The sequence below is a fragment of the Aquarana catesbeiana genome, linkage group LG08 (assembly GCF_042186555.1).
Source record: "Aquarana catesbeiana isolate 2022-GZ linkage group LG08, ASM4218655v1, whole genome shotgun sequence".
Lineage (NCBI taxonomy): Eukaryota > Metazoa > Chordata > Amphibia > Anura > Ranidae > Aquarana > Aquarana catesbeiana.
The window spans coordinates 23,933,066-23,949,039 of record NC_133331.1 but is presented as its reverse complement, the minus strand read 5'-3'; the positions used below and the strand labels follow the sequence as shown (position 1 = coordinate 23,949,039).

Below are 15,974 nucleotides of genomic sequence, written 5' to 3'. Positions count from 1 at the left end.
AGATCTCTCCTCTGCCCTCAAAACATCTGACCACACCAAGATCGGTGTGATAAAATGCTTTCCCAATTTCCCAATGGCGCTGTTTACATTCAGCGAAATCTAAGTCATGAAATGCTCGTAGCTTCCAGTTTCTTAGGCCATAGAGATGTTTGGAGCCATTCTGGTCTCTGATCAGCTCTATGGTCAGCTGGCTGAATCACCGGCTGCATTTTCAGGTTCCCTGTTGGGACAGGAGAGCCAGAGAAAAACATGGAAGACGGTGGGGGGGCATTCCCTCCCACTGCTTGCAAAAGCAGTCTAGAGTTTAATTAGCCGCTAGGATTGCTTTTACATGAAAGCCGACCGCTGGCTGAAAAGAATGATACCAAGATGATACCTAAACCTGCAGGCATCATTCTGGTATAACCACTCAAAGTCCAGCAACATACCAGTACGTTGCTGGTCCTTGTTGGGCATATATTGTAAACTTTTTTTTCATGCAGCCTGTGGGCTGAACGAAAAAAAGATATTGATCGGTGGGTATGTCCACCATTAGAATACCTCCCTTCATCCACCCACTTCTAATGATGGGCATACATGCACCATTTATATATGCCGAAGCATGGGGGCATCCTCCCGCAAAAGGCAGGAGCAAATTGCTCCTCCACCCACTGCTGCCCCCACGCTTCGGCATATATGCTGAAGTATGTAACTGTGGTGGTGAAATCACCTCCGACAGCGCTGGAGTCACGGCTTTATATATCGTGGGAGCAAACGCTGTTGCTGTCAAGATAAATAAATCCGCGCTGCAACTGAATGGCGTACCTGCTAAGCAAATGATGGTTAACAATAAAACAAAGTAACATTACAGTATAACAGTAAGACTTACCATACCTGCAAAGCAAATACAAAAAAAAAACATAGTAAAAAATAAAACATTTAACGCAACCTGTGCCTAAAATATATATATGCCGAAGCATGGGGGCATCCTCCCGCAAAAGGCAGGAGCAAATTGCTCCTCCACCCACTGCTGCCCCCACGCTTCGGCATATATGCTGAAGTATGTAACTGTGGTGGTGAAATCACCTCCGACAACGCTGGAGTCACGGCTTTATATATCGTGGGAGCAAACGCTGTTGCTGTCAAGATAAATAAATCCGCGCTGCAACTGAATGGCGTACCTGCTAAGCAAATGATGGTTAACAATAAAACAAAGTAACATTACAGTATAACAGTAAGACTTACTATACCTGCAAAGCAAATACAAAAAAAAAACATAGTAAAAAATAAAACATTTAACGCGACCTGTGCCTAAAATATATATATGCCGAAGCATGGGGGCATCCTCCCGCAAAAGGCAGGAGCAAATTGCTCCTCCACCCACTGCTGCCCCCACGCTTCGGCATATATGCTGAAGTATGTAACTGTGGTGGTGAAATCACCTCCGACAGCGCTGGAGTCACGGCTTTACATATCGTGGGAGCAAACGCTGTTGCTGTCAAGATAAATAAATCCGCGCTGCAACTGAATGGCGTACCTGAAAACAATAAAATAGTTACCAACAAAACACAGTAAACAGTAAAGTATAAAAAATCTGAAAAGCAAACATGGTAAAAGATAATAACAATAAAACATTGCAGAAAAGAATAGAGTAAAAAAGAGCAGAACAATAGAGAGAGAATAGAGAGAGAGAGAACAATAAAACAACAACTATTTTTGGTTTTTTTATTTTATATTTTTTTTGTGTTTTTATTTTTTTTTATTTATTTTTTTTTACACTTTTTTTAGTAACTTTTAACTTTTGAAACTGGTTCCAGGTTTGGGTCTCTCAAAATGCAATGGCATCTTGGGAGACCCTGTGTTAGTGTGCCTAGTCTGTGCAGTGCTGAACCCTACGCTAATACTCAACTAGTGTATGGTAGCGTTCAAAGCATTCACCCATGCAAAGACCAGGATTGCCAGGACAGGAGGGACAATAAGACTGGGTGTCACGCCTAAATCCGCGCTTACTGCAGACACAACATCTTTTTTGGGGGGCTCGTTGGGTAGGGGTACTCGGGATGGCATAAAGAAAATGCCTCTCATGCAGCCGGCTTACTGCATTTCGTTGGGGAAGGTGAGGTAGAGCACCGTCTGGAAACAGAAGGGCTCTGACGATCTCTTCCTCGAATTTAAGGAAGGATCCAGTCCGTCCTGAAGCTCTGTATAGCACATGAGCGTTCAGCAAAGCCAATTGAAATAAATAAACAGACACTTTTTTGTACCAGCGTCTGGCCTTACGGGCAACTAGGTACGGCGCCAACAACTGGTCGTTGAGGTCCACCCCTCCCATATTAAGGTTGTATTCGTGGACACAGAGGGGTTTCTCCACAACACCAGTCGCTGTAGTAATTTGGGTCGTCGTGTCTGCATGAAGGGAGGTGAGAACGAAAACATTCTTCTTATCCCTCCACTTCATAGCGAGCAAATTATTATGCTTCAAGCAGGCTCTCTCCCCCAGCCTAAGACGGGAATCTACAAGCCGCTGGGGAAAGCCCCGGCGATTAGGTCTCACGGTGCCACATGCTCCAATCTGATGATCAAACAAGTAACTAAAAAGTGGCATGCTCGTATAATAATTGTCCACGTACAAGTGGTACCCCCTTCCGAATAAGGGTGACACCAAGTCCCACACTATCTTGACAGCGCTTCCTATGTAGTCAGGGCAGTTTGTCGGCTCTACGTGACTATCTTTGCCCTCGTAAACCATAAAACTATATGTATAGCCTGTGGCCCTGTCACAGAGCTTATACATCTTTTTTTTTTTTTTTTTTCCTTGTCAAAAGAAGTTTATTGAGTATACAATGTTATAAAGATACATAAAGTAAGTTTACAAGGATCTATAAAGTAAGTTCATTGTTTTACAGTAGGGTTTATATAGGTAAATATCATGAAATTTCAAATATTAAACATTGGGTTCACGTAAACCTAAATTAAAGATATATATCATTTCCTTAGTTACTTTTGTAGGTATTTAAATGATTTATATCTACTATACATATTGTTTACAAGTAGAGTGTATATAGGTCAAATAAATTCTGATAATGAGCTTTAATCGTAAGGTGGAGAAAAGGAAAGAGAAAGAAGAAAAAGGGTTGAAAGGTAGAGGTATGGTCCACAAGGTTGTCCCGTTCGTCAGTTTATTATTCTTTTTAGTTCTCTTTGAAGCCTTAGAATGGGTGTCTCTGTAAGTCATTTAATCTGTTACCATGGCAACAGGACAGAGTCATTGAAGTTTGACAGGAACTGTTGTTTTATCCAAGGATGCCAAAGTTTTTCAAATTTTGGAATTTGATTTTGATCGATGGCTACCATCTTAGCATGGGACATTGTATTATTCATTCTGTGAATTGTTTCTGCTAGTACCAATGTAGGAGATTTCCATGCCTTGGCCACTGTTTGTTTTGCAGCCGTTGAGCTTATACATCTTGACCCCGTATCTGGCACGCTTGCTGGGAAGGTACTGTTTGAATGACAAGCGGCCAGAAAATGTAATCAGGGACTCATCAATGCAGACAACTTGATGGGGGGTAAACAAGTCTGCAAAACGTTGGTTGAAGTGGTTTACGAGGGGCCGAATTTTGTAGAGCCGATCGTATGCAGGGTCTCCACGAGGACGACAGAGTTCATTGTCGTTGAAGTGCATGAACCGCAAAATCTGCTCATATCGTGCCCTGGCCATGGAAGCAGAGAACAAGGGCGAATGGTAAATTGGATCAGTTGACCAATATGACCGCAACTTACTCTTTTTATTCAACCCCATGAGGAGGGAAAGGCCCAGAAAGGTCTTAAATTTGGAGACCGTAATTGGTCTCCAATCTCTGGCAAGGGAGGACTGGGGATTAGCGGCGATCCGTTGACCAGCGTATAAATTGCTTTGGACCAAAATAGATCTATAGAGATCTTCGGTGAAAAACAGTGAATAAAAATCCAGTGGCGTAAAGTCAACTGTTTCCACCTGAATTCCGGGTTGGCCAGTGAAAGGGGGAAGTACGGGTGCTGCAGAAGTGATGGGTTCCCAATTCGGATTGGCGAATGCAGCAGGAAGGGCACTATGGGCACGACGGGCCTGTCTTTGTCTTCTTGGTGGCAGCGGGACACTACTAGTGCTTGCCACCTCACCAGCTTGAACTGCACTTATGGGACTCGCCACGTCACCACGTGATACTGCAGTGCTGGATGTACGACCAGGGTGTACTAGGCCGCTGGTGCTTGCCAGTTCACCAGAAGGAATAGCAGCGCTAGTACTTCTCTGCTCCATACGAGAGCCCTGCGGTTCTTGCACCTCAAGGACAGAAGAAGAAGATTGGGGTCTGGTACGCCTGACCTTGGCAGGGACCACAACTCCGTCGTCAGAGCTATCTGTCATGGAGCCGCTGTCCTCTACAGGATCGTATTCTGAGCCTGAACTTGACAGATGAGTGACTTCCTCTTCACTATCTGTCATGCTCAGAAACGTGTAGGCCTCTTCACTAGTGTACCTTCGATTTGCCATTTTGGGCTCTAAATTTAGGGGTACACTAGTGAGACTCACAGGCAAAAAAGCTCCTGACTGTCAGCGACTGTATCAAAACGCTACCAAAAAACTGTTAGCGATCGCAGGGATCAGGCCTGACTCTGCGAACGCTGCAGTTATGTGTGCTTAGTGTTTTGTAAGTGTCAGTTATCGATCGATACTGCACTTGGGTGGGCTGGGCAGGGCTGGGCCGAGGAGCAAAACGCAGGTGCTAGCAGGTATCTGGGGTGATCCCGCTAACACTGTGTTTATAGGAACCCTAAACTGCTGGGGAGTATAGATCTGATCGGATCAGATATCGATCCGCTCAGATACTATAGCACTAAGGGAGGTGTATGCTGCGTGCGTGGGTTTTAGCGGTACTGGCGCTAACCTGATGCTGCCTGGGGCGACGCAGACCTTAGCTGACCCTAAAAATGTAATTTATATCACCGCCGGGCAATTAGGGGGTTAAACCTTTATAAGGTAATAAACGGCGGATGCCCTAAAACTATAATAAACTATAATAAACTACAAAAAACGAACTAGCTAACCAGCGTCACCCGTAACACTTAAACGGTGATCGCTGGTGAAAGGGTTAACTAGGGGGCAATCAGGGGGTTAAAACCTTTAGCAGGTAGTATATGGGGGTCCCTGTCGCTATAAAACACTGATAGCGAACCTATATACTTACCTCCCTAACTAGCGTCACCTGTGTCACTAATACAGCGATCAGAAAAACGATCGCTTAGCGACACTGGTGACGGGGGGTAATCAAGGGGTTAACCTTTATTAGGGGGGGTTAGGGGGGTACCCTGGACGTAAGGGGGTACCCTAGACCTAAAGGGGGCTAACCTAACTGCCCTAACACTTGTAACTGACACAAACTGACACCAATGCAAAAAAAAAAAAAAATGCTATTGGTGTCAGAGTGACAGGGGGTACAGGGGGGTGATTGGGGGGTGATCGGGGGGTGATGGGGGGTGACAAGTGTGCCTGGCGTGTTCTACTGTTAGTGTAGTGTTGTGCAAATTTACTTGATGTCTTCTCTCCTCGGCGCTGCGATGAAAAGACCGGCTCGAGGAGGGATGACATCACTTCCTTTCCCTCTGTTTACATTACAGAGGGAAAGGAAGCATTTTCATTCGCCGGGAGCGATCGGGAGGGGGTGGCCAACAATGGATGGCCTCCCCCTCACCTCTCATCGCCCGGGAAGAAATGGCGACCGCCTCGGGCACCGGGGGGGACCGATCGGACCCCCCACCCGCGGAAGGCAAATCACGTACCTGTACGTGATTTTGCCTGTCCGTGCCACCTTGCTGACGTACATCGGCGTGAGGCGGTCGTCAAGTGGTTAAACAGGGGCTTAAAAATTGGGCCTTAGGCACTGGAGGCGGCGCCCAGAACCAAAATTGTCCTTACAAGCTATCAGCATGATCATTGAGGAGGAAGAGGATAATTACTCAGCATAACAGGATAGTCACTCAGCATCAGCATAGGCAGTCTTTGAAGGGATCTGACATTTCCAAAATAAATTATTCAGTTACATCAGCATCAGGTGCTTGGTATCTGGTAGTGATCCAAGACTGATTCATTTTTATGAAGGTCAGTCGATCGACCGAGTCGGTGGACAGACGCACCCTGTAATCGGTTACAAAGCCTCCAGCAGCACTGAATGTGCGTTCCGAAAGAACGCTGGATGCAGGACAGGTCAGTAGCTCAATTGCATACTGTGCAAGCTCTGGCCAGTGATCCATCCTCAAGACCCAGTAACCCAGAGGATTTTTGGTGGGAAAGGTGTTCAAGTCAGATCTTGCCCCTAGGTATTCCTGCACCATGTAAAACAGACGCGGGCGATGGTTGCTGGAACCGATCATACCTTGGGGCTGCAGACTAAAAAATTGTCTGAACGCATCGGTCAGACGGCCACCTTCTCCACCGCTCCTTCTTTGACTGACCGAAGCCTCAGCAACACGTTGTCCAGAAACAGGAGTTTGTAACCTCCCAGTCTCTGGGAACGCGTTGCACAGACCTTTCTACAAGGCCTCCCGAAGATGTTTCATCCTCTGCTCCCTCTGCGACGGCAAGATAAGGTCCGCAACCTTACCCTTGTAATGTGGATCAAGGAAGATTGCCAGCCAGTATTGGTCCTTCTCCTTGATACCACTAACACGAGGATCCTTACGCAGGCTTTGCAGGATCAGGGAGGCCATGCAGCGTAGGTTTGCTGAGGCATTTGGTCCGGAGTCCTCTGGGTCACTAAGGACGGCATGATCTGCAGCCACCTCCTCCCAGCCACGTACAAGTCCGTGTGTTTCTTGGGACTCTAAATGATCCCTTAAAGACTGCTGCTGATGCTGAGTGCCAGGCTCCACCTCCATACTGACACAATCCTCCTCCTCCTCCTCCTCGTCCTGTGTGATCGGAGGGGAAGCAGGAACACTGTCTGGATAAAGGGGACCTTGAGAGCTAAGGAAGTCCTCCTCTTCCTGCCTCTGTTCTGCCTCAAGTGCCCTGTCCATTATTCCATGCAGCGTGTGCTCCAACAGGTGGACAAGGGGGACAGTGCCACTGATGCATGCCCTGTCACTGCTCACCATCCTCATGGCCTCTTCAAATGGCGACAGGACAGTGCATGCATCCCTGATCATGGCCCACTGGCGTGGGGAAAAAAAACAAGCTCCCCTGACCCTGTCCTGGTGCCATAGTCACACAGGTACTCATTGATGGCCCTCTGCTGCGTGTGCAGTCGCTGCAGCATGGCCAGTGTTGAATTCCACCTGGTGGGCATGTCACAGATTAGGCGGTTCTTGGGCAGGTTTAATTCCTTTTGGAGGTCTGCCAGCCGAACACTGGCATTATATGACCGGCGGAAATGCACACAGACTTTCCTGGCCTGCCTCAGGACATTCTGTAAGCCCGGGTACCTGCCCAAGAACCACTGAACCACCAAGTTAAGGATGTGAGCCAAACAGGGCACATGGGTCAGTTGTCCCTGTGGGAGGGCGGAGAGGAGGTTGGTGCCATTGTCGCAAACCACCATTCTTGCCTTAAGTTGGCATGGCGTCAACCACCTCTGAACCTGCCCCTGCAGAACTGACAGAACCTCTACCCCAGTGTGGTTCCTGTCCCCCAAGCATACCAGCTCAAGCACCGCATGGCATCTTTTGACCTGCGTACTTGCGTAGCCCCTTGAATGGCTACGGAGCACTGCTGGTTCCGAGGACAAAGCACAGGAAGAGGAAATGGAGGAAGAAGAAGAGGAGGGGGGTGGAGGAGAGAGGTGTGTCACAATCATTAGTAGTGGCATTTTGGAGGCGTGGTGGCGGAACAACCTCCAACACTACTGCACCTTGTCCTGCATCCTTCCCAGCTGCCAGCAGAGTGACCCAGTGCGCCGTAAAACTTAGGTAACGTCCCTGTCCATGCCTGCTGGACCATGAGTCAGCGGTAATATGCACCTTACCGCTGACCGCCCTGTCTAGCGAGGCCAAGACATTGCCTTCCACATGCCGGTAGAGAGCCAGAATCGCCTTCCGTGAGAAAAAGTGGCGTTTGGGTACCTGCCACTGAGGAACTGCACATTCCACAAACTCACGGAAGGGGGCAGAGTCTACCAACTGAAAAGGTAGCAGGTGAAGTGCTAGCAATTTTGCCAAGCTAGCATTCAACCGCTGGGCATGTGGATGGCTGGGAGTGAACTTCTTTCGGCAGTGCAGCAACTGGGGCAGGGAAATTTGCCTGGTACAATCTGATGTCGGTGTCCTGAAAGCAGATTGCCCACAAGTACATGGCTGTGACAATCCTAATTTTACACCTTCATTCCTCTCAGTGCAGGTCTCAGAGGGGACTGAAGGTATAGTGGGGTTGGAGATCTTAGCTGATGAGGAGCAAGGAGAGGTCCTCTTTGTTCTTTGGTGTGGGTCTTTTAGATATGCTTGCCGACGAACTGCATGGCAGGTAAACATATCTCTGGTCAAGCATGTGGTGCCCAAGCCGGAGATATTTTGGCCACACGAGATACGCTTGAGACATATGTTGCAAATAGCAGCGGTGCGATCTGATGCACTCATCTCAAAAAAGGCCCACATCAAAGAACTTTTGGAATAACGCGCAGAGACAGCAGCGCCCTGCACGTGCGAGCTTTGCGGTGTGATGCAGTCAGTGTGCTTGCCCCTGGAGGGCATCCTGCCTCGTTGGTGATGTGCCTCCTCCTCCTCCTCCTCTCTCCTATCAGGCACCCACGTTGAGTCAGTGACCTCATCATCCCCTCCCTCTTCATCACTGGAGCAAACCTGGCAGTATGCTGCAGCAGGGGGAGCATGACTGCCAGATTGCTGTCCTTCTTGGGCACCCCCTCTGTCCGTGCTCACGTTACTGCCTTCATCTAGCTCAGTATCATCATCAGAGCCTTCTAAACGCTGGGCATCCTCCTGGAGCATATACCCAACACTGTGGTCAAACAGTTCGAGGGACTCCTCAGGAGCTAGAGAAGGAGTCACTTATGCCATTGAGCCGAGGGAAGAGGCTGCGTTGGCAGCTGCTTTGCCAGCCAAAGTACCCTGAGCATGGGTGAGGGAGGATGAGGAGGATGAGGACGGCTTCGTCATCCACTCGACCAAGTCTTCCGCATGTTGCGGCTCAACGCGGCCAGCTGCTGAAAAAAAGGCCAAACGTGCCCCACGGTCACGTGCTGATGAGGATGCACCGTCTCCACGACCAGCACTGTTGCCTCTAGACACAGAGCCTGCTTGCCCTCTTTTATTGGCTTGTGACTGTCTGCCTCTCCTTGTTGGCCTTTCAGACATATTAATGGCCTGTAGCTGCACTAAGCTGGGATATATATATATATATATATATATATATATATATATGTATAAAAATCAACTGCCTGCCTACAGTATGAGAACACCACCAACCTTCTACAGGTAGCTTTAGCTGAACACTGTGCAAAGGTCGCACTACACTAACGTGTAAAAAATTTAGCTGCCTGCGGTAGTGATAGGATCAGGAAAACACCACCAACCTTCTACAGATAGCTTTAGCTGAACACTGTGCAGAGGTCGCACTACACTAACGTGTAAATACTTTAGCTGCCTGCGGTAGTGATAGGATCAGGAAAACATCACCAACCTTCTACAGGTAGCTTTAGCTGAACACTGTGCAGAGGTTGTGCTACACTAACGTGTAAATACTTTAGCTGCCTGCGGTAGTGATAGGATCAGGAAAACACCACCAACCTTCTACAGGTAGCTTTAGCTGAACACTGTGCAGAGGTCGCACTACGCTAATGTGTAAATACTTTAGCTGCCTGCGGTAGTGATAGGATCAGGAAAACACCACCAACCTTCTACAGGTAGATTTAGCTGAACACTGTGCAGAGGTCGTACTACACTAACTTGTAGCTTTAGCTGAACACTGTTCAGAGGACACATTACACTAACTTGTAGCTTTAGCTGAACACTGTGAGGAGGACGCTCTACACTAACTTGTAGCTTTAGCTGAACACTGTGAGGAGGAAGCACTACACTAACTTGTAGCTTTAGATGAACACTCCTTCAGAGGACGCACTAAACTAACTTGTAGCTTTAGCTGAACACTGTGCAGAGGTCACACTAAACTAACCTGTAGCTTTAGTTGAACACTGTGAGGAGGACGCACTACACTAACTTGTAGCTTTAGCTGAACACTGTGAGGAGGAAGCACTACACTAAATTGTAGCTTTAGCTGAACACTGTGCAGAGGTCGCACTAAACTAACTTGTAGCTTTAGCTGAACACTGTGCAGAGGTTGCATTACACTAACTTGTAGCTTTAGATGAACACTGTTCAGAGGACGCACTACACTAACTTGTAGCTTTAGCTGAACACTGTGCAGAGGGCACACTAAACTAACTTGTAGCTTTAGCTGAACACTGTGCAGAGGTCTCACTACACTAACTTGTAGTTTTAGCTGAACACTGTGAGGAGGACGCACTACACTAACTTGTATTTTTAGCTGAACACTGTCAGGAGGACGCACTACACTAACTTGTAGTTTTAGCTGAACACTGTGCAGAGGTCGCACTACACTAACTTGTAGTTTTAGCTGAAAACTGTGAGCAGGACGCACTACACTAACTTGTAGCTTTAGCTGAACACTGTGCAGAGGTCACACTAAACTAACTTGTAGCTTTAGCTGAACACTGTGCAGAGGTCTCACTACACTAACTTGTAGTTTTAGCTGAACACTGTGAGGAGGACGCACTACACTAACTTGTAGTTTTAGCTGAACACTGTCAGGAGGACGCACTACACTAACTTGTATCTTTAGCTGAACACTGGGCAGAGGTCGCACTACACTAACTTATAGTTTTAGCTGAACACTGTGAGGAGGACGCACTACCCTAACTTGTAGCTTTAGCTGAACACTGTGCAGAGGTCACACTAAACTAACCTGTAGCTTTAGCTGAACACTGTGAGGAGGACGCACTGCACTAACTTGTAGCTTTAGCTGAACACTGTGCAGAGGTCACACTAAACTAACTTGTAGCTTTAGCCGAACACTGTGAGGAGGACGCACTACACTAACTGTAAATAGTCTAGCTGCCTGACTGTGGTACTAATAGGATCAAAAGAACACCAGCAATTTTCTTCAGGTAGCTGTAAATACTGTAACAAGACAAGCCTGCCTGTCAGTAGGAAGATAACAGGAACGGATCTAGCTAAACTGAATACAGTGTGTATATATATATATATATATATATATATATATATATATATATATATATATATATATATATACAACACCTGGGATGCATATATATACACAATACACTGTAAGTGCAGCTAACTGACTGACTGTCCTGCCTAATCTAGCTAACTCAAATGAAATGACACTGTCTCTCTCTCTCTCTCTCTATCTCTCAGCAAGCCGGAACACACTACACAGGGCCGCCGGGCAGGCGGCCTTATATAGTGTGGGGCGTGTTCTAAACCCCCTGAGCCATAATTGGCCAAAGCCACCCTGACTTTGGCCAATTACAGCTCTCTCTACTGACGGCGCTGTGATTGGCCAAGCATGCGGGTCATAGTGCATGCTTGGCCAATTATCAGCCAGCAATGCACTGCGATGCCGCAGTGAATTATGGGCCGTGACACGCCACACAAATTTGGCGTGAACGGCCTATATCGTTCGCAATTCGGCGAACAGACAATGTTCAAGTCGAACATGGGTTCGACTCCAACACGAAGCTCATCCCTACTTCCCAGCCTGCAATCAGCTGATTGCAAGCTGGGAAGCTGATTTGCCTGTGTTTAGGAAGTGTTCGGGGCGGAAGCTATGCGCCCCCAAACACTCCCACTTTACACTTATTTTTCTCTGGCCTCCTTTCCTATGTTTTAATTGGTGGGGACCGGATGGTGGGCGGTGCTTTTTGCGTCACTGCGTCTGGTTTCCAGACTCACTGTGCTGTGAACTGTCTGACTGACTGCGAGTTTCCAATGAGTGGTTGATTAGTAAGGCCTGAGCTCACTGAGCGGTGTGATTCCAGGCAAGGTACTGACTGACACTGCCTGACTATGACAGCCGCGATCCGCCCCTCCACTCTGCACACACTTCCCTGCTCTCTCAGTCATTCTTCAGTTTCCACTCAGACAGTGCACAGCAGAGATGGATGTCCCTGCCCAATTGCACAGTGAGTGTGTGTGTGGAAGGGGGGGGGAACAGCCAGCCTCTGCCCTCTCCATAGAGGACAGATAAGATTGTCAGAGTTAGGGATTGGGGAAGAAGTGCACTGTGTTTATAGAGATGTGTGATGGATAGATGAGCCTGTGAAGCCAGCAATGTGTGTGCAGTGTGCAGCTTCCTACTTTCTCCACTTGCCCCCTCTCCCTAACCTGCCTGCTTGGAATGCATGGCTGAATGCTGGAAGAATCATACCTGGCTGTGAGGGGAGATGAACAAGTCCTTAGGAGGGGAGGGGGGGTTGTTCACCTGGCAATGTGTGTTTGTACGTGTCTACTGCCTGTGTGTGTGCTACACTGAGACATGGGAGAACACTGGCTGCATGCTGAGAGATCCGTCCCCCACTGTATACACAGCATGTCACAGTACACAGGGACCCTGATAGATGGAGCGACAGTCCCTGACCTGGACACCTGTCCCTCTCCTTCACTCATTACTGTGTATGGCATTGTTCAGGTCCCTGTTTACCATTTCAGCAGGAAGATTTACCACCTTAATAACCAGGCCATTTTTTGCGATACAGCATTGCGTCGCTTTAACTGACAATTGCGGGTTCATGCACTGCTGTATCCAAATAAAATGTTCTTTTTTCCCACAAATAGAGCTTTCTTTTGGTGGTATTTGATCACCTCTGCGGTTTTAATTTACTGTACTACAAATAAAAAAAGACCAAGAACAATTTTGAAAAAAAAAAACAATATTTTTTACTTTCTGCTATAAAACATCCAATAAAAAAAATAGAAAAAATCAAATTTCATAAATTTAGGCCAATATGTATTCTGCTACATGCTGTATACTCTGTCCTGTGATGCTGAGCTGTATACTCCTGACACTATAGATGGAAGCAAGTGGAATACAGGGGATGGAGTGGGTAGATTCTAATTCTATAGGGGTGGGACTTATGATGAGTGGGAGAGGTCAAAAAGGAAGGGCAGGGTCTGGCACCCCCCATCCTAAAACGTTACCAGCTGCCACTAGTTACAAAGCCTCAGGGGCTACTGCCCCAGGAAGCAACCTATGGACTGAGTTGCTGATATTTGAGGCCTCAGCTGTGGCACGGCTAAGGAAATGGAGTGATCTTTCTGAAGGAGCTGGTTGTGGGCTTTCACTGTTAAGGATCAGGAGAATGATTGTTTCCTCACTGGATCATGTTCGGAGGAAGCTGGAACATGTGCAGCTGTCCTGGAGACTTGTGAGTAATGACCCTAAATTATGATCCCGGGTGGTTGTCTGCTTTTGGGATGTAAGGGGTAGCTATGAACTGGGAAAGCTTTCATAGGCTCTCAGAGTACTGGTCCCTGTGTCCTCCTCAATAGAGTTTGTGTGCATGGACTGGTACTTGCAGAGATAAGCAGCCTCTGTACTACTTGGGAAGAGCCAGCTATTACCAGTAGCCCCTACAGGGGGTAGCTCTAGACTCAGATTTCCAGAGTATGGATTATCAGCCTTTCATCAGAAATTTGACAGCATTATAACAACTATTAGACTTCAGATGAACTGTAATCCCTATAATCCCTATAATCCCTATAATCCCTTTCTCTCAGTCTCATCATACTACACTGTGATGGCTATCTTCACAATACAAAAAAAAATTTCTCTTTTGGGTTTCATCAAGTCTTGACCATCCTTTCATAAATTATATCTTTTGAAGCCAAAAAATAATTTTCTTCTCTTTAGACGTACAGTAGGTGACTTTATCGGCGAGATTTGACACCTGTGAGCCTCGTCACGGGAGCCAGCACCGAGATGGCCCACTCATTGCGAAAGGAAAACTTTGTTTTCCTTTCGCGATGAGTGACAGGCAGTGCTGACAGCTGTCTGGTATGAATCCTGAGGGGGAACGCCGCGCCAAATTTTAAATGAAAAAAACTGGCGTGGGTTCCTCCCCAGGGGCATACCAGGCCCTTAGGTCTGGTATGGATTGTAAGGGGAACCCCCTACTCCAAAAAATCGGCATGGGGGTCCCCCCAAAATCCATACCAGACCCTTATCCGAGCACGCAGCCTGGCCGGCCAGGAAAGGGGGTGGGGACAGGCGAGCGCCTTGCGACTCTGGCATCATAAGGGGGCGTGACCCAGAGTCCCTGCGCATGCTGGGACCATAACGTCACAAGGGGGCGGGGTCACCGCCTATATAAATGGCTCCGCAGCTCACACAAAGCATTCCAGCCGGAGAGAGCGTCTTGTCAACATCGGAAGAAGAGAAGAAGAGAAGAAGCGACGAGACAGCGGCGGCGAGACAGCGGTGGCGAGACAGCGGCGACAAGACAGCGGCAGCAGACCGGGCCCCTCGCTGCCAAAAAGAGCTGGATGAAGATAGCAGCGGGGCCCGGGAGAAGAGGCAGAACACCGGGAGAAGAGGCAAAACACCGGGAGAAGTCGGAAGGAGACCCCCCGAAGTCGGAGGAAGACCCCGGATTTGCCTAATAAATCACTCTTAAAACCTGTGTACTGTGTTTTTTTTATTGACAATTTTCCCTAGGTAAATGGGTAGGGGTACAATGTACCCCTACTCATTCACATAGGGTGGGGGGCCGGGATATGGGGCTCCCTTATTAAAGGGGGCTCCCGGATTCCGATAACCCCTCCGCCCGCAGACCCCGACAACCAACGGCCAGGGTTGTCGGGAAGAGGCGCTTGTCCTCATCAACATGGGAACAAGGTGCTTTGGGGTGGGGGGTCCGCAGGGTGCCCCCCTCCCCCAAGGCACCCACCCCCCATTTTGAGGGCATGCGGCCTGGTATGGCTCAGGAGGGGGGGCGCTCGCCCTTATCCACCCCCTTTCCTGGCCGGCCGGGCTGCGTGCTCGGATAAGGGTCTGGTATGGATTTTGGGGGGACCCCCACGCCGATTTTTCGGCATAGGGGGTTCCCCTTACAATCCATACCAAAGTTTTCCTTTCCCGATGAGTGTGCCAGCGCGACATGCACAGTACCCTGTCGCCGAGAACCAGCGCAATGGTTTCGAGCTGGAAACACAATCTCGCAGTCAGATTGTAAGAAAATTGCTCGGAATTTGCTCCACTGGGGATACAATCAATCTGCTGGTACTGAAACAGGCCAATCCCCAGGTCGTACCCTGGTCAGTGCTGCTTTCATGCTACACACATTAGCCTTTAGCATTAGCTTTTCTATAGCTATAAATGCCTCACCAACACAGCATTATTGATACATTGCTGATTTGTAAGAAAAAAAAGCATGATCAGCTGGTTATTTTTCCTGCAAAACTCTTGGAATAATTCTCCCACTCTACAAGACTGTGGTCCGGCTGCACCTAGAGTATGCCATCCAGTTCTGGGCACCAGTCCTCAGGAAGGATGTACTGGAGCTGGAGAGAGTCCAGAGAAGGGCAACAAAGCTAATAAAGGGTCTGGGGGACCTTAGTTATGAGGAAAGATTACGAGCACTGAACGAATTCTCTCTGGAGATGAGATGCTTGAGAGGGGATATGTTTTCAATGTACAAATAACGTACTGGTGACCCCACAATAGGGATAAAACATTTCCGCAAAAGGGAATTTAATAAGACAAGCGTCCATTCACTAAAATTAGAAGAGAAGCGGTTTAAACTGCGTAGAGGGTCCTCTACGGTAAGAGCCTTAAGGATTTGGAATTCCCTTCCACAGGCGGTGGTCTCAGTGGGGGGCATCGATAATTTAAAAAAACTATTCGATAGGCACCTGAATGACCACAACATACAGGGATATACAATGTAATGCTGACATAAAAGCACACACAC

The 15,974-nt window shown here is 47.9% G+C and overlaps 1 protein-coding gene across 3 annotated transcripts in view; it reads right to left on the bottom strand.

Moving 5' to 3' along the window:
- The window catches only part of LOC141105642 (alpha-2-macroglobulin-like), a 353,065-nt gene that overhangs the window by 167,497 nt on the left and 169,594 nt on the right, over window positions 1-15,974 (bottom strand). The gene's annotated exons all lie outside the window — the stretch shown is intronic.